Source organism: Motacilla alba, chromosome 4, assembly GCF_015832195.1.
Source record: "Motacilla alba alba isolate MOTALB_02 chromosome 4, Motacilla_alba_V1.0_pri, whole genome shotgun sequence".
NCBI classification, from domain to species: Eukaryota; Metazoa; Chordata; class Aves; order Passeriformes; family Motacillidae; genus Motacilla; species Motacilla alba.
This window is the reverse complement of record NC_052019.1, coordinates 41,486,222-41,512,524: the sequence shown is the minus strand read 5'-3', so window position 1 is coordinate 41,512,524 and position 26,303 is coordinate 41,486,222. Positions and strand designations below refer to the sequence as shown.

Here is a 26,303-nt window from a genome sequence, read left to right as displayed (position 1 = left end):
CCGCCGCACGGGGCTGGGAGAGCTCCTGCGGCTCCTGCAGCCGGGGGCTCTTGGGGCAGGTCGCACAGTCCGAGCTGTGCTCGAGAGCGCTCAGCGGCGCCTAGGCAGAGCCGAGTTTCCAGCGGTGTTTCCCATGTGGGAGACGCGCGCCAGGCTGCAAGGGAGGGGCGAAGGGATGCTGAGCGTTCGGGTGTCTGCCAGGTTATAAATTCGTGCAAGCCCTTCTCTGAGAGGAGAGTCAGTTGGTATCTGCAAGCTGGGCTGGCAGTAGGAGAGGGAAGCAGCAGGAACGCAGTATAAAGGCTTTAGTAAGGGAAGGCACGGGCGGGCAGAGCAGAGCTGCCCGGTGCTGCACAGCGGTGCCCGCAGCCCCTGCGTCCCAGTGAGAGAGCTTGTGCTGAAAAAACGCACGGAGAGAAACCATGATTTTCCTCAGAGATTGGTCATGCTGGTACTTGGGTAAGCAGGTCAGTGTTCAGCGTTTGAAAAGCTCCATTAGGCCACTACGATTTAATAGAGCCCTCTTAGTTAGTTTCCATCACCAGGCATTTTTATGCAGTGTCTGTAAATAGGATATTTGTATGTTTTTAACCTGCTGTATGTTTCTGTTCTCTCTGCTGCTTTCCCCTACATACGCTCTTGTTAACACAGCTGTCCTGTCCTGTGGTGCCAGTAGCACACCTGGTAGCGCTGTGCTTGGGGAACGAACCTGTGGGGATTACAATCCAGCTTTGCCTTTGCCCTCCTCCCATGGAATTAGCTGAACTGCCACCAGTTTTGTTGCAGGGAAGGCTATTTATGGCTTATAAGCAGTGTATGAAAGAGCTTGTTCGCAGGACAGATTTTATTGGTTATTCTGACATGGTTTATCACTGTAAACCCAGGATTGGCGTTGGAGATGCTATTACAATTTATTACAAATTTGTCTTGACAGATTGAGGTCTGGGATCAGCACAGGGACTGAATAGGATGACATAAGAACTGAATGGTGAAACCTTTTTAAGGATGGTTTGAACCTCAGCAAGCAAATTCCATCAAACTGTGACTGAGCACTGAGGCCCTCATGAGAAGTGCAGGGTGTAGTGTCTGGCAGGAGTGTCAAAGACCAGCTTGCTATGGTCACCCTAGCTTTGGATGTACTGCTTGTGGGAGGAGCAGCAGCCTTAATGCAGCAGTCACATAGTTTTATTGTCTGTGGTACAGTAGAATGGAACAGGAAAGAAGTTACTTTGCCAGTTAGTATAAGCAACAGAAAGATGCTGAAATTATGCTTTATTTAAAAAATACTTTTCATTAAAATTTGAGATTTTCCATCAGTCTAACATGACCAACACTCTCTAAATTGGCCTGCTGTCCTTGAAATCTGTTGTTCCAGATTTATGATTATCTCAAGCTAAATACTTATTTTTAATATATAATCTTAAATTTTAAACAAGCCAATCTAGCTTTAATAGAAAAAAGAGATAAACTTTCAGCTATTTTTTGGTTATTATTTGTATAGCGTATGCTGTTTTCAAACAGAAGTAATCTTGATTGGAGAAGCTGTTTTGTTTTGTTTTGTATGTTGACTTCAAGGGTTACTTTGCCTGTGAAACACATGAGGGCAGCAAAGGACTTCTGAAATGTAGTTACAAACCACAGAGCTTTCATTTTTATTTTAATTAAAATAAATAACCCCCAAACAAACAAGCAAAAAAAAAAAAAATCCTCTCCTATTTTGGGAAAATAGATGTATCTCAGATTGACTTGCATTAAAAATTCTGTATCATATAGGAAGAGGAAAAGGTTTGTTTCCCCTGGATTTGCTCTCTGTGTGCTAAATATATCTTTCAATATATCTTGTTCAGGGGGAGAAATTGTAAGAAAAGTCAGTGTCTCCTCTGGTGACTGGCTCAGGGGAAAGAAAGCGTAACAAACAGCCAAAGGTAGGCAACTGACAGCCAAAGTGTTTCAGAGGGTTTTCTTTTTCCACTGAAATACCTACTGTGCCATAAAAACATTTTGTGCCTGTGCTCAGGTGAACAAAATCCTACCAAAGTACACAGAGAGCTCAGTCTGCAGGCATGCAGTCCCTGCACTGCTTTGAATTACTCTGGTGTAAATTTAGCCATGTTTCATTAAGATAAAAGAAAATACACTCGTAAAAATAATGTAAGAATAAGGCCTATAAAAAGAATAGGGTATAAGGGTTTGTTGGGTGTATTGTTTTGGGTTTTTTGTTTGGAAGAGGTTTTTTAAAGGCTTTATTGCTGCAATTCTTATTGGTTCATTGACACAGGTAAGCCATTATTAGTTACACTAGTCATCACAGACAGATGATAAAAATAGTTTTATGCTCTTTTTTTCCCCCTTTCATTTTTTTCTGATTTAAAATTTAAAAACTTAAATAGTTTTTAAAAAATATATTTTAATGAAATTTTACATAAATCTATCCCATTCTGGCTATTCATTAGAAGTATTTGATGAACTGAAACAATTAATACTAAGGGAGGAAGCAATGATGAATATATATTTAAGAACCTCTAAACTCATTGTAAGATGTTTTCTTTCAATAAGAATATTCCTTTATTAAGAGAATTTGCTTCCCATCAGCTGCAAAACACCCATTTCTAAAACTTCTCATGACACAGCAGTGTTATTCTTGGATGGGTTTTTATAGTATTACAGGTTCAGATTGAGAGATTATGTTAATATTTACTAGTCAGGCTTTTATTTTTCTTTCAGTGATTATTTGCTTAGATGTTTGAAATAGTTAATTAAACCTGGTTGGACAGCCTAGCTTCGGTGATCTCTGGCCTCTGTTTTTATAATTACCATAGCACACTAGTAAAAATACAAGAAATTTCTTCCAAGTTGGAGACAGGTATGCCAAGGATGGGTGTTGCTGCTCCTAAGGGCATTAATGAGATGTATTAATGGAGCTTCAGGTAGGAGTGATGCCTTTATAGCACTTGGGGAGGTATTTACTTAGCAGGAGTTTGGATTCCTGTTTTAGAGATATAGGATGTATAACAAATGGAAAAGAAATCCATTTGTGCTGTGTGGTCTTCAGCCTCAGAGAGAAAATGTCTAAATCCAGCAGATGGAGCTAAGTGCCCTTTCTTGAAAAGGCTTGTGGGGGAAAAATTGTGTTCAAGGATTTGCTTATTTTAAGACCTTGCAGAGGTGTTGTTTGCTAATACAGTTGCACTGGTAACAATTATTAAATGTAAGCTAAGTAAGTGAGAATTGCAATCTTGGGATGAAATGTATTCCTGTGAGGGTAAATGAGTGGTGTTGATGTAGGCAATGTTCAGAAGTTGTCTTTTCTGAGTCCCAAGGTGGACTTTTTAAAATTTGTGAGAAGCAAAGAAATTTACACATAGGAGCACTTGGGTTTGCAGGAATGACCAAACTATGCCAGAGGCTGCCTTAGGTAGTTCATGACAAACATCTGTGTTGGTCATGAAATCTCTCCTGGCAGAATGATCTTCCTTCGCAAATAATGAAATAACTGTAGGATCTGCTTCTCAAACCTGACTTTATCTCAGCTGAGTATCCTAAGCACCAGTAAGTCTCTAGCTCCTTTAAAAAGGTTTTTCTTCAATTTTGTCAGTAAGGGATGAATTAGGAATGAAGAAGGTTGGCAGTGGAGCTAATATTCAAAAACAGTGAAGCAAAAAATAAAACGAGCAGCACCTGTTCTGAGTGAGAATGAAGTAAGAAGCCTTGTCAGTTCTAGGGATCTGAGAATTGGCTTTTCTCTGAGAAATCTGATTTACTCTGTCTTCATTGCCAGTCTCACTTGCCATTGTCTACAAATTCACATTAAATATTCTCAGCTGAGAAAATTTCTCATATCCAGGTCACTCAAATCTTGTTGGATTTTTGCTTGTTTGTTTTTGGTCTTTTCAGAAAGTGGGTTAAGTGGTCAGCTTTTCAGGAAAAATTTCAGGCAGTATTTGGTGCAGCTTGGCTTAAGGGCACAAGTACAGATTAACATTTTTTCACTCTAATTCTTCTGATTTCTTCCATCAAACTTTTTAACCATGGGATGTGGACGAAGGGCTTATATGTAGAAGTAATGCTGTTTTACAGAGTCTACTTTGCAGATTTCTGCAAATGCTCCAGTTGGTTTGTTTGTATATCCTTCATTAATTTCTCATCAGTGACTTTGTTGGTAGAGGGATCCAGTAGGAGATTAACAGGGTTTTCAAAATTCACCTGAAAGGAGAAACAAAATGAAAGAAAAAAAAAAAAAAAACACCATTGAGGAATCAAGGTATTTCTATCCTACACAGATTTTTGTTCTCCTTTTGGAGGATCTGCTTGCTGACTTTCTCCATGGGTGATTATAATTCAAAAATGCTGTTGAATCATCCCAACTTTATATTCTTTCTGTTTCATTATTCTTTCTGTTTTATATGCAATACCTTCCTCTTTTGTTTTACTGTGGAACTTAAAAGAACAGATTTTGCAGTCACGTTGGTGTGAATCAGTTGTGACTTACTGCTATGATTATAATACTATTGAAATTATACTTTGTCCCCGTAGTGCTTTTTATCCATAAAACTCCAATGCCCTTTGTGGGAAGGTCAGCAATGTAAAACCAATGTCAAATTTGCGCCCAGGCATGAGGTCTGTGTCCATGACTAATCTGTGCACAGAAATAGAGGGTCTGTTTTACATCAGTGGTTGAGTTTTCTATTGTGTCAAGTTTTGCTGGAAGGCTAACTTGTTTTCTTGCTTAAGACTTTGGTTTAAAGGGCTTTCATGCAAGAGGAGTGACAGTCCTGCCTTCCTTGCTGCTGCTCGTGTGAAATGCACCTCCACGTTGCCACTGTTTCCAGACATGCTGCTAAAGAGGATGAGCTTTTCTGAAGTCTTGCAGCTCTGACATGCTAGGAGGGTATTAGGACCCAGCTGCCTGTTGAAAATGGGAGGATTAGTATGCAGGAAAATAGATTTAGAGAATGAGGTGTAGAGCTATGCCCTTGTTTACCTCTTTTGTTCCGAAGGAAGCACAAAACCTGCCATGGTTGTCAGCTTCAGTCTGCATCTATGGCCAGTATAAGAGTGTCATTATCCTGGTATTTTAATCACAGAACGGATGAGATTGGAAGGAGCCACTGGCAGTCATCTAGCCCAGCCTCACTGCTCAAGAAGGGTCCCCTAGACCATGTTTACTGAGGATTGTGTCCAGATGACTGAATATCTCCACAGAAGGAGACTCCGCAACCACTCTGGGCAATCTGCACCAGTGCTTGGTCACCTGCACAGTGAAGTTTTTCCTCATGGGCAAGTAGAACCTCCTGTGCATCAGGTTACTTGCACTGCCTCTTGTCCTGTTGTTTGGCACCACTGAGACGAGCCTGTCCTTCTGTCACCCTCCCTTCAGGTTCTGACAGACATTGATGAGTTCCCCTGTCAGTTGTCTCTTCTCAAGGCTGAACTGGCCCAGCTCCCTCTGCCTTTTCTCATAAGAAGGGTGATCCAGACCCCTCATCATTTTTTTAGCCCTCCACTGGACCAGCTCCAGGAGCTCCATGTCTCTCTTGTCCTGAGGAGCCCAGGACTGGACACAGCACTCCAGATGTGCCTCACCAGGGCTGAGCAGAGGAGCAGGATCAGCTCCCTCATCCTGCTGGAATGTTCTTATTATTACAGTGTAGATATAATGCCTGACTACAATTGCAAGAAGCCCTGCACCATGAAAACTTGATAAGTCATTGGTAAGTTGCACACCCCTCTGGCATGCCTGGTTAGACTTCCTTAAATTTATTGAAAAGCTCTCATAAGGATTTTAGTCTCTGACTGCTTTTTTCTGGACTTATCCTGCAGTTATTGAGTTACCACCTCTGGGGACTAGGAAGAGAGTGTTATAACATGATAAAAATCTAAATAATTTTGTCCATGGCTTGCCAAATGAAATATCCCTACACATGATTGAAATATCAAAGTCTACATTGAAGTCATCGTTGGTAATTGGAGAGAAGATAAACTGGGTTAAATACAAGTTTAGCTCTTAAATACTGATTAGTCATCAAAAATTACTCCCAATTTTGACTTCAACTTAGTCCTTGCCTGCTTCCCTTTGATTCTTGCTCTGAAGGCTGAAAATGTCAGGGCAGCAGCTGTGTCACTAACCAAAATGCAGCACAAAATTGGGTGCTCAGTGAGTTTTACTAAGCAGTCTTATGTTCTATGAGTAGAAAAAACATTCTTGAAAATAAGTGATCCCACTGCTTTGGGAAAGAATAATTGAAAAGGAGGATTAATTTATGAATTCTTTTCACTTTCATTTAAAATAAATTACTCTGGAGGCAATTAAGAATTTCTCCCCATGTAATAAGTTAAAGTGATGAATTGTGGTGGTCTAATCTAAAAATGGCTTAGATTTATTTTGGGCAAGTGCAGTCTATCAAATTAAAAGTTATTAATACATTTTCTAACAGTCTTTTAATAAACAAAGAAGCTTCACTGGTAGTAATAATATAAATGCTGTCTGTGATTCATCTTTACCTCACTCTTTGAGGTCTTTGTCCATGAATTAAGTTCAACTTTTACGTGGTATTATTTCAGGAAGACAAACAATTGATGCTTTTGAGTCAATGAGTTATGGACAAAAGACATTCATTTGCTGAATAGTTTTAACCTGAATAAAAGATATTTAAAGAACTATATGTAGTATTTAGGTTACCACCTTTGAAAATACTCTAAGCAGTTTTACTTTTCTGCACTGGAGGTACTTAGCAATAGTCAGGAATTTAAAGCACATGTTTCCTTGTGTTAAAGAGTTATTTTTTTCCCAATTTGTCCTTTAATTGTGTAAAGCCTGTAGAGAACCTCTATCACCAGTTTCTAGTCCTGAAACCTCTTGCATCTTTTCTAAACACAAAATCCAACTAATGATTTACTGTGGAGTTAGTTTACTATAATTAACTATAAACCCAGAAGGATCTGGTTAAAAAAGTAGAGTTCTGCAAAAGGACTTGAACAGTATATTTCATCAACTCTCAGGTAATTCTCATTAAATTGTAGCTAAAGAAAAACTTAGGTGCCCCAGCCCACAGCATGGTATCTGGGGTATTGTGGAGACATTCAGGTGTGTTCCTGCCATGAGCAAGGAGAGGACTCATCCAGGAAAGCCAGAGACAGAGGAGAGGGCATGGTGGAGATGCTGTCATTCCTGCTTCAGCCTGATCCATGCCAGCTTATACTGGCTCCATGATACTCCATTCTCAATCTAAAATGTAAACTAATTACAGAGAACTTGATGATTATGATGATAATAGTAATAATAGTGTAGTAATAGAAGAAATATATGCATGTACGTAATTAGCACAGTGCAGTTTTAAAAAGAATTATTTTTTATTATAAAATATAAACCTGCTTTGTATACATAACTATATTGTCTAAAGTTATAAGCTTGAATTACAGTAAGTTTGAGGTGCATATTATTTATAAAAAAGACATTTGAGAGTTAAAATGCAGCAATTGAAATGTTTTTAAACATTTTACAATACTCTTCACAGTTATTTAAAAAAGAAAGTATTTTAGGTAAATATTATTCAGAATGTATTTCAACAGATGACAGGTTTTTTCCCAAGAGATTCTGGGAGCTGGTGGTAAAGACCTACATTTTCCAGGTTGCATTTACCAAAACAGAGAGGGTCATACTCAATCTTTACTGAGTACCCATTATTTTAATAGCAGAACCACCACTTGATGTAGAAGTATTTAAAAGGGTGCATGGCTTTTTGTTGCATCCTGTTTTTATCTGTCAAACCCTGTCAGGCTGTGAGAAAAAGAATGAATGCTTAAAAGTATCTCAGTACAGCGTAGGTGAGCAATATGCTGCATGTGAGCCCATTTTTTTAAAATCTGTAGCTGGAATATAATATCACAATAAAGTTGGGCATAGAGGTGATCAGAACTTTTAAGATCTGACTGTCTGGAAACTATCTCTAAGTGTACTTCACAGCAAGAGGTCAATTGGGCTTTTTGGACAGATCAGGAAGTCAGACACGAAATGCATCAGTAAAAGATATTGAATAAACTGTACCACAGTGACATGTGGTAAGACATTCTTAAGAGTTTCAGGGGTTTGACTAAATCTCAATCTTGTACCATATTACCATTTGAAACTTTGTCTGGTCTGATGTATGCCTGTGTATTCACTCAGGCAGTAGCAGGGATGAGAATGGTATTCTGGAATACTGTATGTAGGACAGAGGTGCTGGTTGAAATAGATCTCTGTGCGCCGGCTGTGACAGAGACTCAATTGCACTCACACATAACTTAATATCAAGGGATAGTGATATTATACATAGTATCTAAGTCTTATTTCCCACTACTTTTTCTTCAGTCATTGTTTGATGCACTGTGTAAGAATGTAGCCATTTAAAGGATAGTTACAATGGGTAGCTGTGAACACATCAACAAAAAGGTTTTGTTATTCTTGTGCTGTTACATGGTAGCTTTCCTGAATAAACAGCTGCCTAACCAGAAAGGTCCCTCCCCCACGTCAAACCCATTGGTCCTTCCCAATGGCATTCCCCTGTCTTTCCATGCCCCCCTGCTTCCCCATTGACCATGGAATTGGCTCCTCCCAGTTGCCTCCCCCCTTATAAACCCTTCCACAGTTGGCTGGTGGCTTCTCTGGAGCTCAATAAATGTGGATTGTGCTTCCAGACGGAGTCAACTCTCTTCCTCTCTTGCCGTCGCTGCTGGTTGCCATTCCAGGTAGGCGCCCTCCAGATCCTGCAAGGTTTGGGAGAGTGCCCCCCGGTGCTGGCTGTGTCAGGGCTAGCCGCCACGATCCTGCTCCTCTGGTTAGGAGCAGAAAGACACAGCAGCAAAAGCGTAAGTTTAGACTGGCTATTAGGAAAAAGTTCTTTGGTGAGGGAGTGGTCAAACACTAGAACAGGATCTTCCAGGTAATCACAGGATCATGGCCCCAAGCCTCTTGATGTTAAAGGGGTGTTTTTTTAAATTTAACTTATAGGTTGTCCTGTGTGAATTCAGGATGATCTTTGTGGGTCCCATTTAAATCAGGATTTTCTATATTTCTACATGTGTATACTGTTGAATTTTTTTCTGGATCTCATGTCTTCTCAAATCCTTCTATATTATCACCAGTCTGTAATACATTTTAAAGTATTTAATGTAGGAGTTTTCTGCTGTCCTATTTGTGACTCTGTATGTGACATATCATAGTTAATGCACAGCTTTTATTGACTCATACACTTGTATATAAGATGGCAAGAAAGAGAGTAGTATTTTTTTCCTTTTTAAATGCATTAGTAGAAGAGGAGGTAAGATGTAAGAGTCAGCACCGTATGACTGTTCTGCTATTTTTTGATAGCTGATGTGTCCATACCTAATTGTTGCAATTATTCCTCAGTGCTGCCTTAGGAGAATTTACCAAATCTTCATGGAAGCTTAGCTATGGTCTCAAAAAGTTCTGTTTTAGCAGTAAAAATCTGTTTCAGGTGTAATGGCTGCAATGAATAGAGATCAAGATCTTGGCAAAACCTCTTTGGGATGTTTGACAGATTTCACTCTTTGCTGAAAGCAGAAAACATGTCTTGCTAAAATGGTAGCATTTTACTCCCATTTTTTACAGGTGTATAGGAATATGGGCTGTAAAGGTGTAAAGAATTAGGCATTCAGTTTTGATACTGGGCTGGTAAGATTATTCTGCTTCTGGTAAGCTACACCAGGAAATCACAATATCAAATGCTTTGCAGCTTACATTTATTTTTGCAAAGCAAAATTTTCAGTGCATGATGTTATATATCATTCTAACTTCTGATTACAGATATGTTGATCTTTATATTGAGGGAAACAGTGCAAAGAAAATGAGACTGAGATTTGGTGTCTGCTCATAATGAAGTACTACTTCCAACCCCTCCTCCACAGGATTAATTACATAATTTAGTGGTCAGACGCCCAGTGGCATGACAGAAATTGTTTTTCTGAGCCAAATGAAAACTAAGAAATACTACTTTCTGTACATCACATATCAAAGGACCAGGACAAGGAAGAGGAAGTAAATGATAGTATGTTCACAAGCAAAAGTCCCAAATGCTTATTTTGTGGCTGTTGGGGGATGCTATGAGGACACTCAGGTTGGTGTAACCTTACAGCATTTGAGAGATGACTCATAGCAGCCTTTTCCTAGCTCCATATGAATGTGAGCTGGGTCCAGGATTTATGAGGTGATACACAGTAACTTTGCTTTCTGCCAGCACTGTCTTGGCCTTGGTTGAAAATCCAAGTTCTTTCTTGGCTAATGAAAAGGTTTTGTTTGCCTTTAGTGCTTACATGCTATGCTAGAGCAGAGCAATAAACAGAGCTTGTCTGGTTTGCTGTGAAGAGTTATGACAGTGTGAAGTACTCAAAGATGAGATACTGTAGCCCAGATGCTCTTAAAAACATAAGCAATGAAGATGAGTTTACTATCTACAGGAATCAAGCTATAGCAGTCCAGTCTGGAGATGTGGAACTGCAGAAAATAATTTAGGACAAGCTGAACATGTGAAAGTGATATATTCTCTCAATAAAGAAGGCCAACTGCATACTAGACTAAAAGCAAGGGCATGGAGAGCAGGTGGAGGGAAGTGATTATTTCTCTCTCTTTGGTGCTTGTGAGACTGCCTCTGAAATACTGTGTTCAGCTCTGGGCTCCTCAGTACAAGAAATACATAGATATAGATATACTGGAGTGAGTGCAGAGAAAGGCCACTGGGATGCTAGAACAAACAGGGAGAGCCTGAGAGAGCTGGAATTGTTTAGCCTGAGGAAGAAAAGAGGCTGTTGCTGTCCTGAACTGTTTGGTGAAGCCAAACTCTTCTGATAGGTGCACAATGATGGAACAAGAGGCATCAGAGAGAAGTTGCAATGAGGTAAATTCAATTAAATAGTAGAAAAAAATTTTACCTTGAGGGTGGTCAGCCATTAAATATGAAAGTGATTGTGTAATCCCCACCTTCAAAGATATTCAGAACTCGAGAAGAGAACCTCAGCTAGGCAAATTTGATCTCATGAGAACTTTTAAATCTGTTTTTTTTCTGATTCTTATTTTGTAGTCTGCCAGAAATGGTAGACAATTTTACTCATGGTTATTATTCAACAAAAGGTTTGCCTTGAGTTTTAAAGGGTATATTTTAAAGCAACCTCAGGTACTGATTGTGGAAGCTCATTCCTGTCTCAGTTGAACGTAACCTTTATTTATCAGAGTGCACTAGAGTGAAAACCTTTTGTCACTGTTGTTTGAGCCAACAGCTCTGTCTCCCTCCAGACAGCTAAGAGAGAGAAAATGACTTCCCACCAATGGATGTATTAGAGAGGTCTGCTGTACATCTCAGCAGATGCCTTCAAACTTCAGCTTTCACAAGAAATTAAGTGGGTTCACCTGCCCTTATGTTGAAGTGGCATTTTATGCTGGAGTATCACAGAGCAATTGGACTTTATTGCTGTGTTTTGCCCTAAAATTTATGGTAGTCTTTTCCATTAAGCAAGATGTTCTATTTGTTAGTGTTTTGTTGGGGTTTTGCGGGGGGAAGGGGGGGGGATATTTTTGGTATTTTTTAGGTGATAAGATATTAGGAGCACTTTAAAAGATTGTAGAGTTCTTGAAACCTTTTTCCATTATGTGGATTAAAATACAGGTTTTGAATTGGAATATGTGGGTTTTTTGTCCTTTTTAGACTGGCAAGGACAGAAGAAAAATCACATTTCTGTGGATTTATTCACCAAGAGGTGCATAATACACATAGGCTGATGGTGAAAACTGTCATGTAAATTGATACTGTGCTTGAGCCCATCTGAAGCTTTTCCTCCTGATCACTGCTGCTTCTCAAAGGAAAGGAGAGCTTTTATGCTGGTGCCACTTTTGGTGAAGACCCCAGTCTCAATGAAAAAATACCCAGTTCCCATCTTAAAGTAATGAATTTCTTGCATACAAAGTAAATGTGATACTTTTTAATGCTTACCTGAATAATAAGCCATGTAATTTTGACAATAGCAGGATTATTCAAATTGTTGTTTAAGGCTATAGAGATTAAATCATCTGAATTTATTTTTTTTTTACACCAGTAAAAATCAGGGCATGGTTTTTGGTTTTTTTTTACCTACTTATTTGCTTACATAATTTTATGAGGAGAGTCAAAAGTAGTGTTATTAGTGATAGAGATGGGAGTCACATCCGCATCATTTGTACGTGGGAGATCCAATAAAGATGAGGAAAACTAAATGTGAAAGGGGACAAATTCTTTGACTTATGTTGGCAGAATAATTAAACTTGTTTTAGTGAACAGGTTACCACTGTATGTTCTGAAGTAATGAACAATTTGTCTTGTAACCAAGATGATACTTTATTCTGTTTGTCCTTGTTTGTTTTGACAGAACAAGAGAAGATAATTTTTATTAAAGAGGAACTTTTTAATTTGAGCTGTTGGTAGAGCTGTAGAACCGTTATATATGAAGTGCGTGTTGTTCCAGTGACTCCACCCTCCTGTTGTATTTATTTGCTTCCTTTTATGGTTACACTAAGAGCCTGTTTTGTACTTGGGTGCTGCCTCTGTGCCCAATTATGTGTCTGTGAAGCTAACAGATAACCCCTGCTTTAACAAGGGATGGCAAAAAAATTATATATATCTTGCTTTTGTTTTAGTATTTTCTACAATATTTGTCAAACAATGTAGGAAGCTTTAGATCACAGCTTCACAGTCTTAGGACAAGTTTTGTAACTGATCACTTACCTAAATTCATTTTTTCTCCGTTGTTTGTTAATAATTCAGTTAAATTCTAAAGGTTTCATAATGTATAAAGGACTATATGCCTCAGAGGTATTCATACTATCTGCACTAGATAATTTCATCAGCTATCTCAATCAGTTGTTGGGCACGATGACTTCACGGTGTTGCCTTTAAGTAGCTGAGAGTAGGCGTTATCAGCATTTCATGGTTTTAAGAGATATTTATCTGTTTTTTGCAGATTCTAAACTGGCTCTTCATCATGCCCTTTAAACAGCAATGAGTAGGTTAGATTAAAAGGAATAGAAATGTCACAATCGGTCTTCTTTATTCAGAATTCCCAAACGTGAGTAGCAGAACAGGGAGTGTAATGGTGAGAACAGTGTCTTTGAGTGTGCCCAGGTGTCATGGGTTAACTGGCCAGCAGCTAAGGACCCGCCCAGCCACTCACCCCACAGTGGGACAGAGGAGAGAACTAGAAGAGCAAAGACTGGCAACCCCTGGGCTGAGATGAAGCAGCAAAGCTGCTGCATGTGCAAGCAGAATAGTAAATCAGAAATAAAACACTGTTTGTTTTTGGCAGGCCAATGTCCATCCAATTCCTGAAAAGCAAGCACACGTGATGGTTACTTGGGAAAATGAAAGCCATAACCAAAACTCCTGTCCTCTTTCTCCTTTCACTGAGCTTTTATTGCAGAGTATAATGGTATATTGTAGGAAATGTCCCTTTGGTCAGTTTGGGTCCACTGTCCCAACTGTGTCCCTTTCCAACCTCATGTCACACCTCTGGCCTACTTGCTGAGGTGGGCAGAGTAGTGAAAAGAAAACCATGGTGCTGTGAAAGTCACGACACTGGTGTGTTTGTAACACTGGTTTAATCACAAGCCCAAATACACTGTGAAATGGGCTGTACTCAGGACTAACTCCCTACCAGCCAGACCCAGCACACCAGGGAAGGCAGCATTTATTCAGAGGAATGGGTTGCTTTCCCTCTTCCTGTAGTAAAGTTATTAGTGAGAAAAAATAGCAAGGTATACAGCTTATAAATATAATGTCTGCCTCAAACTCTGCTTCTTTTTTGCTTAGTATATGTTAGACTAAAAGAAGGGAACTATACAAACTTATATGTACCTATTAAAGAAAAAATAAATTGATGGATTGTCTTGAGCTCTGTGACTGTGCCACCATTAAGGAACTTACACCATTTTCAGCCTTGCTGTTTTTTCACTTTTTACATCAAAATCAATATTATTTGTCAATGTTTAATTAGAGTACTTTATAGACATACATTTCACATTCTGAATTGCCTTCAGGTAATTTCTTTTGTGATTATATCTAATATTACACTGATTGTATAGAATTTCTCAAAATAACAGATGAAGGTTAAAAAGAAAAAGAAAAAAACAAACAATTGATTAATAAATGTTTTCCTTAAACTAACCCACTGAGGAATTTCTGGCTTTCTGTTAGCACTAGCACCAAAGGAGGAGAAGGGAGAAAATAATAGATCAAATGCTGTGCTTCTGTACATAAATTTTTGTTTTCATTTGAACATCCACTTTATGGTAGAATGAATTTAGCTTGGTTTTCAGGAGCAGGAAAGGTCAGGGGTGTATATAGCTTTGACTTAGAATGTTTTCTGAGCTAACTGCACTTAAGGCCTGGCAGGAGATTGCCGTGCATGACTTCTGTTGATGCACAGTCACTTCTCATGCTTGTGGATATTTTGTGCTCTCAAAAGTGAGGCCAAATCAGATGCTTTTAGAAAGACATGGAAAAGAAGTTGTCATCTTGTTGATGTAAAGGCCATTATGCAGAGAATAGACTCTTAGACTGTTCTTAGTCCCTCTCAGTTCCCACAAACACACTTTCCCATATCACTAAACCATTGTGTGATTTCAGCAGTGAGTTTTGCCTGATTTTGTAGAATCATATATAGAAATCAGGTAGAGGCTATGTCTGGTGCAATGTTGCTGACTTCAGTATTCATTTCTCGCCTGTTTTTTTTTTTTTTTTGTTTGCTGAGTTTATGTCTGCTGCAGTTTTCTGTCTCTGTGAAAAAGAAAGTAATTGAAGACAATCCTGCCTCTAGCCAGTCTGTTGCATGGAAACCTAAAACAACTGTCTTATTTTGCTAATAACAGTTCTTGTTGGGTTCCAACAAAACTAGTGCAGTGTTAGTCCAACATCAGTGTGCTAACTTTGTAATAGTAGTGCAATTCCCTGAGATGGTGATGAAAACTAATATTAAAGCTATGCAAATTGTGGAACACAAAGGACACATTTCAGGTGGCCATGCATAACTGAGCCTTTGGTATTAGGGCAAAGAGTTGATTTGCATATTTGAATATATTTTGCACCTTATTTGATCACTAACTAATCAGTGCATACAGATGGCAATCAGATTTGTGATCTGAATACACAAATAGTACCTTGTGAATTCAATCAAGGGCTGTGAAGCTGCAGATGGGGAGCCCTACTCAGTTGGAGTGAAAAGTTATTAATATATCTCCTATGATTATGAAAGTGGAGGAAACAGGGTTTTTCATTAGTACTTTGAAAGGACTTGCTAATTTATTCATGTGTGGAAGATAGTTGAGAAAGTAAAAATTGGCTGTGGACTGACTCCAACTGCACTTCCCAATTTTTATTTTTAAACTTTATCTGCAAGATTGCTATAAGCGTTATCACTTACTGAGAAGCAAGTGAATGGTATGAGTACTTTCAATACTTTCACAGTACTTTCAAAGATTTTTCCCATTTCTGTCTTTCACTTTCCTTAGGGAAAAGAAGAATTTCTGTGGATGCTATATGAAGGTGCCCACATGGGCTTGCATATTCCAGACAAGATCACTGAGATTATAACACTGGAAATGATTCTTGCTTCCTAATTGCTGTAAGTTTTGCCAGCAGTTTAAGAATCTGTATGGATGAGTCTGAAATCTGAAGATTCCACTTGATATTTGCCTTTTTCCTAGTTTTTATTCTGTCTTGATAGTTGGACTGGTAAAATGCAAATGAAGTATGTCCCTGCCCATGGCAAAGAAGTTAGATTGTCTTTAAAATCTTTTAAACTTAAGAAATTTTGTTATCTATTAGAACATCAGGCAACTTTTATATGATCTTAAGATTTCTATATTGTCTTGTAAAACACTATATTTTTGTTTTGTATTTCAGCAGCTTCCCAGACATACATTACTCAGTTTTACTTATCATTCATGTAAGTAGCATTCTTTCAAAAGTTGGTAAATGGGGAGCTTAAATACATTGTGACTTGTACAGCTACTTTTTTTTTTCCAATCTTGTTGTTTAGTGGTCCATAGCCATTTCAGCCTTGGAAGTTATTTTTTTCCGTAATTGTTGTCAGCTATAAAACTCAAGCTATTGACCTATCAGCAGGCTTCTCCCTGAAAACAATTCAGCTTCAGAACCCTGTTCTTTCAAGGAACTTGACTTCTAACTGGCTTGACCTTCCATTGACTCCTCAGCCTGCTTTTCACTGAACTAAAATTTCTGTAATGGCAACATCATTAAGAATGCAATTTCCTTTCCCTCTGAAATATTAGCTACATTGGCAAAAGCCTTCGGACAAGCATTTTCATGTGTGCAAAAAGCTGCTGTTTGAGGGAAAACGCTGGTGTTGCTTCTTGCAATAGGATGTTCATGCAGTGATAAAATACCATGGTCTCTGCATTAAGTGAATCTACTGGCCTATCTCTTATGACTATAAAGGTTTTAATCCAGTATTGTAATCCTGGCCAGCATTTTAATATTTGTGTATTTTACTGAAAGATGCAATTGATATGCAAGCTGTATTTTTATTATCTTTTATGTTGCAAACCAAGCTGCTGCTGATTTTTAACTGGAACTATTGTATAGCTCTTTCATTACTAGTTTGCTCAGCAGCAGCTTACAACAAGATTATTTTAAATGTAAAAATTATAAGATAAATGGGTTTTATGCTTTGTTATTTAGTTTACGTTCCTATTAGACGGAGTAATCCAGTAGACTAAGGCAGCTTCTTAAAATAATGAGATTTTATTTTATCGGAGTAGACATTTGTTTTAAATGAATCATTAATCTTGTAGTTAAAGCACTGATTAAGAATATTCTCTGATTTGCATTCCTTTGTCTAAATTTGATTTAGGACAGAGGCTATTATAAAAGAGGTTGACAAACCTATTTATTATAAAAAATAATATCTCTGGTATCTTGTATATGCTTTGCTATTCATCATCTGTGGTCTGTTTTACTTATTGGACCTAACCTTTCAAGCTTGGAGACAAATTGGTTTAATATTTTTCTTTTCAATAACTCAAGAACTATGGGACTAGTCAAAGTAATTTGGAGTACTCACTCTGCATCTTCAGAGGTGTCAGCGAGTGCTTGGAATTCTGGCTTCTGGGGTTCTCCACAGGCCTTTCCTGCCCCTGTTAGCTTTGCTGAGGTGCCCACATTCTACACAGCCTAGGGAAGGGCAGACGCACTCTGCAGTGCCTGTGCAGGGTTGGGTTTTGGGTGAGAGGAGGCAACTGCTGTGTGTGAACTTGCTGCTGCCTGGCAGCACAGCCCAGCAGTGCAAGGACCTGCTTTTCCACAGCTGGGGAGCAGAAGGCTTGACATTCAGAGGTGTGAAACCTAAAAGATGTGGAATCACTGTAAAAAATGAGCTCTAGAAATAGGAATAATTACAGAAAACTGTCTGTTAGATTATATATATAAATGTGTGTATAAAAGACTCAGTAGCACAGATTTTTATGCTCTGATGTTTGAAATCCTTTTTCTTTCAAGTTTAAGCATGTAGGGAGTTATTAAAGAAGTGCAGTGAGTCACAAATGCAGCAAAAGGAGCTTGATGTGAGTGTCCTGCAATGGGCTAATGGGCTGTGACTGGTCACTGTTTCTACTCTGTCCACCTCTCATCTCTTTAGGTAGGGTACTGTTTGCATTTTCAGGATCAAGGCTTCTGTTTCTGTGCGTAAGTGTATGACTTTCCATGTTTGCCCTTTTTCTTTCTCACTTGTTTGCTTACACTGTATTTTGCTCTTTGCTTGAAGAAAATGAAAAGTGTTACACTAATCTATTCTCTTAACTCAGAGGACAGGAACCCACCAGAAGTCTGCAATTTATCTCCCTTCCCCTCTCTCCACAGACACATTTCAGAACTGAAGCTTCTGCTTTCATAAGTTTTAGAAAAAAATTGGCTTCCCTTAACCAAAATTAAAGGCTCTAAATATAAAAAATGGTTCCCTTATGAAATCTCACAAAGATGCTGCATGGAAAGTCAGAGGATTTTAATGTGACTGTGAACATATCTAATTTCTTCATTGCTGAGCAGCCCATAAGTATGAAATATTTATTTTATCTCTTAAGCAGTTATCAGCTAAAATGGAAAAAAAAAAAAGTCTTTGTGGTAGCATTTTAGATGCTAATTGTGTTTCAGAAGCATATCTCTTAAACAGAATTCTTGTGTAAGGGTCCTAAGTGCAACGTTTTTAAATCTAAATGTAAACTAGCAGTTTTCACACCTGTAAGTTATAGTGGTGGTTTTTTTTGTTTGTTTGTTTATTATTACTCTGTTCCTTTGTGACTTTGAAACTTTGCCTCAAGGTCAGGTTAGAAAAGAGTTGTACATTGCCAGTCATCGGTTCCTGGAATTCAGTGTTTACAGGCAGAGTTACAAACATCACTTTGTAAAAGATTCTGATGAAAAGAATGTATCACTCTAATGCTCCAGACCAAATGAGAATATGGAAGTGATGCTTGTCTGAAAGAGAAAACATCTCCTTTGTGCAAAGCTGTGAACAGTAGTGCAATATAAATCAAGAACTTTCAGGTGGTGGTGGTCTATCTTCTCTCCTTCATGAACAGAGACCTCTTAGCAATGACTTCAGATATTCCATGCAGGAATTCAGAGCTGTAGGTTGGGTTTTCTTTCTTGGGGTATGCCTGATACATGTTGTCTTAATTGTCTCTTTTGTTAAGTTGCATTGCTAGATCTTTCATTGATACAAGTTCCACAGGTCTGTTTTAGTTCTGCAGGTGTATGCTAGGCTGGGCTGTGCTTTGTTATACACCCAAGTAGTGAGGTCCCAAAAGCAGAAGAAATGTGTTTTCAAGTCAAGTGGTCAATGAGTATTTCTAAGCTAATTTAATACTTCTTTTTAAGACTAGGCTATTTTGTGATGAAGGTAATACCATTAAAATTGGACATCATATTTTATTTGATTAGCTTTCAGAGCTATAGGAAGCCTGTAGGAGAACAAGGCTCACCTTCCCTCAGGATGCCTTTCCTAGGGATTCTTCCCTCATGGTGGCTGGCTCTGGGCTCCTTGTTTGAAACCATACACTGAACTGGGACATTTGTGTACCTTGGCTGTAGCTGAGGCTTTAGCTTGTGTACAAACTGCTGCTTATGATTGGACTTGCTGTCAAGCAATGTTTTTTGCTAATTTGTGTTGTCCTGCTTTTGCTGGTTCACCCAGTGTTACAGTCAAAGCTTAGAATTGGATACCTTTTGTTTGGTCAGTGAGATTTTTTTTTAACTTTTCACTGTTGGTTTCATGTCAGGTAATGATCATTTCTGGTGCTTGAGTATCTTGTGTGGAAAGGCTTGATTCTGATACCATTAAATGGAGATGGAAGCTGTGTGCTTTATCTGTGGATGTAAGAACAGCCTGGGAAGAAGGGAAGTGAAAAGGAGTAGGTTGGTCATTCTCTGCATCTGATTGCAGAGGGCTGCCATAAGATGTGCAGTGATTGGCTATGTCGGGGCACACAGTGACAGTTCCTCAGAATTCCTACTTATGGCAATGCACCGTTTAGCCATGGCTGATGTGACAGCTCCTGCCCCCACAGCAGAGTGTTTACTCTCCAGCCAGAAACTTGTCCTGTTAGCTTAGTCTTAGATTTCAGTTTACAGCCTGCTCATCTTCAAAGATGGCAGTAAATTCTCTTGGTGTAGTGCAGAGATTGTGCTCCAGAGGCCCAACTTCCATCTAATCCCTCCCTAGCCTTAAGCCACCTAAACTTTTCTTACTCTGGCTCAGAGCTTCATGCCAATGCAACACACAGCCTTCAGAAATGATTGGTTTGTTATGCTGTGCTGAAAGAATCTAAATACTTTAAAAGAAAAAAAAAAAAGAAGAAAAGAAAAAGAAAAAACCACAAATGGTATCCACCATTTTTAAATTAAAGGGAAAATGGTTAAAAATATCAGGACTTGGACTTTTTTATATGTACTATTTTTTTGTGGTCACTTCTGTACACTCACTGGGAATTATTTCTGCCCATGGCTGTTTTGTAATATAGAAACAAATCTTTCTGTAATAGTATCTTTACACTTTCCTGTAAAATACTTATGAGCAGTATTTTTTTTCTCTCCTACATTATGATGCATTGTGGATTTCTTCTAAGAGTGAGCTTTAGCAAAATATAGTTGTGTTTCAGATTTCAGGCAAGGTAAAAAAGTTGGGAGCAGTGGTGGAAGCTTTCAAAATGTTGCAGTGGGCATCTCAAATCTGGAAATGTGTTTGGAGGAAAAGGCAATAAAACCAGGAAGAAAATCAGGCAACTGATACTGGTAGGCCTGAGTCTTCACTGTGGAGGGAGAAAAGAAACCTGGGGCAGCAGAGGGAGACAAGTTGAGATCTGAGGTTTCAGTGCATTTGGTGCCACTAAGCATAACTGTCTCAGCACCTGTGAGTAACAGTCTGCTTTTGGGAGGAAGGAGTGGGGGATTCTTGGTTTAGAACTAAATTCTGGCAACGGTTCTCTGCAGAATAATACGTAAGGAAGGGATCATCAGTGAGATGAAAGACTAGCTAGCTGGATCACTGGTTTTTGATCCATAAAGTGAAGTTCGTAGGCCAAACCTGAAGAATATAGGGTAACAAATGCCTTCCTGAAGATATTGGTATAAGAACAAGAAATGCCCCATGAGCTGCCTGTAAAGCTTCTAATGTCTAGGTTTGAACTGTATGGGAAAGAGACGGTCTCCTGCAGCACCTGTGGAGATAACATTATTCTGATGAATGAACACTGCCTTGATGGTCTCAGTTGGGGTCTCAGATGCTTCTGCAGTCCTATCAAAACTGTATTTTCTGATTTCCTGACTTCTTTTTATAGGTAAATGTAAAAAATCTCCTTTGTTTGAGAAAAACTCAGAAATTTATACTCAAATGTAGGAGATACTTACATTTCTTGGGAAGTAAGATTAAAGAGAAAAAAAGATTTAACTTACGATGTTGTTTCGTGCCTTACTAAATTTCTTCTAGTGTGTATATACATCTTCTTACAGTAAATTTAATAGAACAGAAGTGGTTCACTATCATGCTGGGCAATGTCTTACACAGACTAATGTAACCATACTGATTATTCTAAAAATCATCCACAGTTCCTGATTTCAATTAGTATACTTGCTGGTGGATGTGATTGCAGGGAACATTTGCATTTGTTTGGAGTTTTGGAGTTCAAACATCATAACTGCAATCTGCAAATTGGAGAGGCTTAACATATCACTTAAATGTCGTGTCTGTTTTAGTTACAGAGTTTCCCCAATTTACTCTGACATTGTGAGATTATGGGACTATTTAGGATCTCTGTATTACCTCTGTTCCTTTAAGCTCTCTTATCCAGCTGTTCATGCAGAAATACTTGTGCCTTTCAGGGTGAATTTTTCAGGGTGAATTTTTTTATTTTACTTAGTTTTGCTTTGTGGAACCCAGCATCTGAGATTTTTGGGTAGTTGTGAAACGCATCTTTGTTTCAATGGTAAATTGTTGTTTTGTTCTGACCTGTCTGGGGATTAGCATATTTTCATTCTTCTCCTGGTGTGTTGAAAAGAAAAAAAATAAATAGGTTTTTATGGCAAAACATGCAATTAAGAAGCAAGCAATTAATGTTCATTATTTATTCTTTCAAGTGAAAAATGTCATCAAGATATTTTGTCATTAGGATCTTTGCATAGATCAGGACAACACAGACACCCATGAATGATACTTGATCTAACTGTGCATTTATTAATCATGTGAACCACACAAGGCCTGTAATTTTTTTTTTCTGGAAAATGAGGTTTTTTTATCCTTAGGCCACTGTTTTCTCCTTTTTCATGGTCATCCAGTATACTAGTATATAGGCAGTTTATTGATCATCATTCTTTACTCTCTGAGAAAATATTGTGTGTGTGCAGTAGGCACAAAATTCCTCTGTAAATGAACTAGATATGCTATTGCTATTTTCTCCCATAAATCCAGACCTGCTGGAACAAACCTCAAATGAAATTTCCATTATCAGATCTGCCCAGAAAAAAACCCCAACCTTTGTCTGCCAGCTGCTATTATAAACAGGCATGCTGAGAAGCCAAAAGGCTGCAGTAGGAAAGTGCTGTTTTTCTATTCAGTGGCTGGTCTTCTGCAGTGGGAGTCCTGGATAATCATTCTAGTGTATGATTTTCTCTTTTTGATGGAAGTTCAGAATTCTGCTTTATTATCCAGTAAAGAATATTAAGTGTAAAATAATTCTGTATTGAAATAGAAGAATTCAAAGGTATTTGATAGGACAGCTACAGCAATGTACCTGAAAAGTAAAATGTGGATTGAATTGAAGGGGAGGAATTGTGCCCTTTAGTTCATATTATAGCACGACAAGTGTCAGGCCTGTAATACATCAATCTTGTTTTCATGGTTTACAATTTACAGGGTCTCAAGAACATTGGTCAGCTCTTATCCCTTATTTTAACAGGATGAGTTTTAATGTCCTGAATACTGTCACATCGTTCTCTGTTGGCCCTAAGGTAAGCCAGAGCATGTGACTCTGATTAAGTCCATGTGTCAGTGCTGGCTTATGGAACTGGTGTGGAAGTCAGTGGAATTGGAGGGTGGTGGGGATTTTGTTGTTGTCTTGGCTTTTTTTTAATCTCACTGCAGAGAAGCCTATTTGACTTCTGAAATACGGGAAATAAACATTCAGAAAACACTAATTGTTCTATTACTCTTAATAAATACATTAATGCATCATAAATATAACAAATAATTTTTTTTTAACATTTAGGTAGTCATAGGAAAAATTACATATTGTCTTAAGGGTGAAAATTAAAGGTCTTGCAACTATTCAGTAGTTGTAGTATGAGTGGCTCAGTTACAGCAATTATATATAGCAGTTTTATTCCTTATCTGCCAGGAACAGGTTCACACATGCTCACTTGTTTTATGAACATAAGTATTTGATTTTCCAGGCAGTCTCTTGGGAGAAGAGACTTGGCCATGGCAGTAGCCTTAGAAAGTTTTCTTGATCTCTTTGCATCTGGTAAGTGTTAATATGGATCAAAATAAAGACTTATTTACATAGTACAAGTGTATTTGTATGTTACCTTAAAAATGAAAGCAGAGGTTACAGCAGCCCAACTGTCCCTGGATTTTACAAGTGCGTGCTGGCCTGATCTCTCTCTGTAATGCATTTTCTTTACTCATTCATCTTTTTTACTTGTCAGGGAAATCTAGGGGAGATGGTTGTACCTGTTTCAAGTGCAAAGATCATATAAAGTGTCAGCACAAAGCTTAGAACAAGTTTGTAAAACCATTGCAAAATATCACCTTTCCATTTCAGAATTCTAAGTATGTAAGTCTTCTGGCATGTCTCTCAAGTCTGTTATTAGTGATGTGCTGTCTTCTTTGCAGCATGTCTGACATGCAGACATGTCTCCCATATTCACCTTAGCTGCCACTCTGGTCAGTCCTAGGAGTGCTTTTGTGCTCTCAGTGATTTCCCAGTGCTCTGACTCCCCTGACAAAGGCTGCAGCAAATGTTGACTTCTGCATGTGACCTGTGTCTGTAGCCCTTTTAGTAACTGCGGGGCTATACAGATTGAATGAAACTCCCTTGTGAGACCCCACCTGCATTACGGTGCCCAGGTCTGGGGTCTTCAACACAAGAAGCACCTGGACCTGTTAGAGGAGGTCCATGGAGGAGGGCCATGGAGATGGTCGGAGGTATGGAGTATCTCTCCTTGAAGACAGGATGAGAGACCTGAGGCTGTTCAGCTGCGCAGAGAGTTAGCTTTGTGCTTGTAAAAAGGAGCGAGAGAGAGGGCCTTTGTGTGCAGGCAGATAGTGACAGGACAAGGGCAGTGATTTTAAACTGAAACGGGACAGGTTTAGTCAGATGTTAAGAAGAAATTATTTTACTGTGAGGTTAGTAAGATACTAACAGGTTGCCCAGAGAAGTTAGGGATGCCCCATCCCTGGAAGTGTTCAAGGCCCTGAATAACTGGGTCTAGTGAGTTGCATCCCTGCCCACAGCAGGGGTTTGGAACTAGGTGACCATTAAGGTGTCTTCCAACCTAACCCTTGTGATTCTATAGTTCTATACCGATTATCTGGGACAGTAATACCAATTATTTGGAAAAAGGTTTGGTGCCATTTGGGCATACAAGACGCACTATCTTGTTTGCAGTCACAAAGTTCAAGTTCAGACAGTTAAGCATTTTTCAATATTTTATTTGTGAGAACTCACAAGCTCTGTAGAGTAAGCATGAGATTATTCATATGTAGAAAATTAATCTGAACACTTTCAATTAGACTTCAGACATATAGTTAAAGTAGGTGCCTCAGTACTTCAGTGGGTTGAGTGTTAATGAAATCTTTCAAGCATTCAATGATAAATCTGTCAAAACACAATGTATTTTCCTTAAGCTGTGCAATTAAGAGTTTCTGTTTTGTTGTAGTGTTTAAGCATTGGCAGACTTCACAGGAGATATGTTTTTAGGGTGTTTTGTGACCTACACCTTACCTTAATATGTAGTCCCATTTTGTATACATAAGAATTGAAAATCACGTGATATGTTGTAAATAAACAGCAAACTTTATTGTTGTCCAGAGTACCATGGAGAAGAAACTCTTGCATGTTTAACTTCCCACCCCACCCCACCTCCTACTCCTTCCCTGGAATGCTGAACTATTTACTGTAGTCAGTAACACGAAGAATTGATATATTTAAAGCAGTATTCCTTCCAAGTGTCTCATAGTTCATATCCACAGTCCTTGCTACAATTACAGATTAAAGGCAAGCTCCCTCTCTCCTCTCAAGGATCTCTAGAACCGTGCCTTATATTACTTCCAATTTTGAATGGTTATAAGTCTGATAGGTTTTATTCCTAAAAGAATAATTTAAGGGAAGTAGTGATGGTAATGAGCTGATAGCTCCACCAGACATAAAGTGAAAACATATGCATCTGGTTCCAGTCACATGAGCTTTTATGAAATAGAAATGTTGCAGGGGTAATACAATGAGCAACGTGCATGGAGATGCTGTTAATTCTTCAAGATACATCCCCTGAAAATCCTCTGAAATAATGTAGTGACAAAGGATACCTCTATTTTTGTTGGTTTATATTTTTATTAAACCAATATTGTATAAGAAGTCATAAAAATGTTGTTTGAATGAACAACAGTTATTTATAATTCCTCAGGTTTGCTGAAGAAATACATTAATTTCATATATGTTTCCATAAATATTTCTGTGATAAATTTTTATTTTTTAAAACTTTCTTAATTATTACTCAATTCACTTTGAACAGTGGAATTTTAATTTTGCGGCATTTATTGCTTTAATTTAGGATGTCATTCTGAGAGTACCACTCCCAGTTTTCAGGTAATGAGTTTTGCTTCATTTCAACAACTTTTGATTGTGATGCGGCAACAAATATAAAACCTTGCTTTGGTTTTCTTTTTACTTTTTTTTAAATTGCCTTTACTAAATACAGATTTTTTTTGCTTGCAATTATTCATTAGGAGAAAATGGGTGTCAATATTCACACATTCTTCCTCTTTTTTAGAAAACGTTCTCTACAAGGTGTATATGTATAATCTTGATATTTTCAGAGAAATGTCTACATAAAAGAATAGATAAGTATGTTTTTCTAGAGAGAACCCCAGATGTATCATTTTTTATGACAGGGAGGGAGAATAAAAAACTTCCTTGGCCATAAGGATTTCATCTGTGTTTCCACATTTTTTTAAATTGTAATGCACTGTATATTTTATAAGGTTTAATAATCTGTATTACTTTATTGCAGTGAATGTATGCCAACCTTAATACTTGAATGTGTTTTATCATAAATATTTTTTCTCCCCATTTTTCAAATTATTACTTGTACAATAATAGTTTGTTACTGTTTTTGAATGGTTTATTACTATTTAGCATGATATTTTGTGGTAGAGGTTTTTTCCTCAGAGATATGTTGGCATATTTCATGTTTTACTCCGTGATTTCATTGAGACTGACTCACTAATTCATCCTTTTTGGGTTGTGTCCTGTTTTACTTTTGCTGGTGTCAACAACAGTAACTTTATTTTACCTCACTTGGTATAATTTTGCTATAATTTGGTATAATTTGCAGTGTAAGAATTATTTAGTCAAAAAATTTTTGAAGACTAATGTGTAAGAGAAAATAGTATGGGGCAATTCAGCTATCACTTGTGCAACTTGGTTATAGCTCACCCTGTATATCTGTTGAAGAATTGTGAGCATGCAAGAATTTATTCAAGTTTGTGATGAGCACAGGGTG

The 26,303-nt window shown here is 38.2% G+C and overlaps 1 long non-coding RNA gene across 1 annotated transcript; it reads left to right on the top strand.

The window, feature by feature from the left end:
• Positions 1-309: 309 nt before the first annotated feature.
• LOC119700175 lies at positions 310-25,148 on the top strand. Its single transcript, XR_005256700.1, has 5 exons — positions 310-467; positions 15,524-15,636; positions 15,918-15,960; positions 22,481-22,532; positions 22,974-25,148. It is a non-coding gene; the product is annotated as an uncharacterized LOC119700175 (long non-coding RNA).
• Positions 25,149-26,303: the final 1,155 nt, after the last annotated feature.